Source organism: Podarcis vaucheri (assembly GCF_965113315.1).
Source record: "Podarcis vaucheri genome assembly, chromosome: 14".
NCBI classification, from domain to species: Eukaryota; Metazoa; Chordata; class Lepidosauria; order Squamata; family Lacertidae; genus Podarcis; species Podarcis vaucheri.
The window spans coordinates 53,866,656-53,869,709 of record NC_138752.1 but is presented as its reverse complement, the minus strand read 5'-3'; positions in this window follow the sequence as shown (position 1 = coordinate 53,869,709).

Here is a 3,054-nt window from a genome sequence, read left to right as displayed (position 1 = left end):
TGTATAAATATGGCGAGGAGATGCAGTGGGGGGGGGGGGAGAAGGTGGGCGTTCAAACGCTGGCTTGAAAAAGATCCAGCCAAAGGTTTGGCCGCTGAAAACATTCTCATTTTCTTCATTTAAAGGTCATCCTGATCTCTTGGATATTTAACGCCAGCAGGAGTGACTTGAAGCTAACAGTGTTTATTTTCCAGGATGGATATTGAGTCAACAGAAATGAATGCTGCAGTTTCTCGCCTGCCTTCCCCAACCCCGGTCTAATTTATTCCCTGCCTTCCACAAAAGCATCATGTTCATTAACTTGTTTCAAAATCATGTCAGCTCTTACTGTAGAAAAAAAAACAACAACCTACAATCTCGTCATCTACAAAAAGGGGCCCTTTCGTTGCCTGAATCCCCATGTTAATACCTTTGATGTTCAATTACTCCTAATTAAGATTGCAAGGAGTTCAACGAGGACATCAAATGAGAAATGGGTTTAGTGGCGGAGGGAGGGAGAAGAGGCCCTTTTCAGCCTTCTTCCATATTTCAACTGCTTTGGGTACGTTTTCCTTCAGACTGAACAACAGTTTTGTTTTTAAGGGGGTTGGATTCAGATGGAATTATCCTGCCCCAAGATGCTCAACACAGCCAACGTCTCGATGGCTTACGTTTAGCCATTTCCTCTGTCCAAATCCACCCCAGACATTTCAAGCAACTGTAGCTTCCCCTCCTAAATAATAAGAATTTATTATTTATACCCCGCCCATCTGGCTGGGTTTCCCCAGCCGCTCTGGGTGGCTAAAGCATCCTGGGAACTGTAGTTTGCTGCGATTCCTGCATTGCAGGAAGTTGGACTAGATGCCTCTGGGGTTCCCTTGGACCCTACAATTCTACGATTCTACAGGTGCATAAAGTTAGTAGACCACTATTCCCCTTGCAGAGTGACTGTTCTTTGAATTCCCTGGGGAAAGGGATTGGCTGTTAAACCCTCCCTCCCCCAAAAATATTCCCTAGCGCTGACCCTGGGTCTGAAGGGTAGCCCCGTTTAACGTGAGTAGGGAACTATTTTCATCCTAAGGGGCACATTTCCTTCTGAGCAACTCTGCAGGGCCAGAAGGGAAAGCAGGCGGAGCAATGAAAACTACAGTATTTTTCGCTCTAAAAGACGCACCTGACCATAAGACGCACCTAGTTTTAGAGGAGAACAAGAAAAAAAGTATTCTCTCCCTCTCTGTTCAGCGCCTCTCCAGCAAAGCGGGAGGAGAAAGAGCCCCTTCCATTTCTCCTCCTGCTTCACTGAAGGGGCGCTGCGCAGCTCTCCCTCTCTGCACAGCGCCCCTTCAGTGAAACGGCAGAAGAAACGGAGCGGAAGCAACGCAAAGCCTCCTGAGCTGTGTTCAGGAGGCTTCAGGCAGCTATCCCTGAAGCCAGGAGAGGAAGAGGGATCGGTGCGCACCGATCCCTCTTGCTCTCCTGGCTTCAGCGAAAGCTGCGCAGCCTGCATTCATTCCATAAGACGCACACACAGCTCCCCTTACTTTTTAGGAGGGGAAAAGTGCGTCTTATAGAGTGAAAAATACGGCAATATTACTTTTATACTATAGGAGGCTGTTCTCCTCCCCTCTGTGTATTCTCCCCCAGACAAGCAAGAGGCATAATCAGTTAGGACCATAGAACCGTAAAGCTGGAAGGGGCCAGGAGAACCGTCTAGGTCCAACCTGCTGCAAGGCAGAAAACTTTGACCCAACGTGGGGCTCAAACCCAAGACTCTGAGATTAAGAGTCTCACACTGTATGTCTAAGGATATTTCTCAGCAGTGGGGTAGCATGGGCAGGGCTACAGGGATGGTTGCGCTGGATGCAAAATTCTTAGGGGTGCAAAATTTCAAAAGAGATAGCAATGATAAATAAAAAAGAGCACACCCTCTCCCTCATGGAAAATCTCCCAGTGTTTGTGTGGGAAGACTGCAGAGTGGATTTGGGCGACAACCGGTTGCTAGGGCGCACTCTGCACAGGCTTTTTAGAAACACACCCACTCCCAACCAATGCCACGTCCCACTCTCTGTTGTACTTGATGCCCATGGGTGCCCGCGCCACGCTGTGCCGGTTTAGCGTAGCGTGCAGGGAATCAATGAGTGGGCGGATCGGTTCAGGGGCAGCCTGTGGGCTGGTTAAACGGCCTCCATGGGCCGCTTCTGGCCCATGGGCCTTAGGTTGCCGACCCCTATTCCAGCCTATCAGCGAGCAGTGCCAAGGATACTTGCTTTGCGCCGGATGCTGGCAACCCACGCTTTGCCACTGCTTTCCAGGTAGACAAGACACCCGAGAGGCAAAGCCTGTGGGCCATCTGGCCTGGGAAGTGCTCCAAGGGTCACATGGAGAGGTCAGAAGAGGGAGCTTACAGCCCCCAGGCCTTGACCACACCCTGCACCTGCTGCTCACACAAGCATTGCCTTCCTCCCTGATCTTGGCAAACATCCGTCTGCAGAATAGCGCCACCGACTCGCTACCTGTCTTTCCATGGCTGCTGTATGAGCAACAAGGTTTTCCTCCCAATAATCTGTGGTGCAGTCATGACTTCGCATGATGTCTATAGCTGCATTCTGCCCCCCCCCCAAAAAAAAAACACCAGGAGAGGTTTACCATCTAGTGGCACAACGAGAAACTGCTAGATGCTGGGAGGTACAAAAGCACACTACTAAATGTTGCTAGATTTGAAGCATTCCCCACCCCCCATTAATCAATATATATATATATATATATATATAGGTCATTACAAAGCATTGTCTCATATTAGTTTCTGCTTAAGTATTGCTGGGTGGGATAAAGACCTGGGCAGCAAAATGCCCTGGGTGCTCGCTCGGTTTTACAAAGAGCATTCTTTCTTTCTTTCTTGCCCTGAGCCTGGAATGCAGTTTGGGAGGGAAGCGAGTCCCCGTTGGAGGGAGAAACCCACGGGCATGTTTTCCCTCCCCCCCCCTTGAGGCAAACTCATTTTCCCTTCCTTGAGAGTGCCATCGTATTGGGTTTCACGATTCTTTCATTGCCTGGAAGAGAACGCCACAAAAAAGG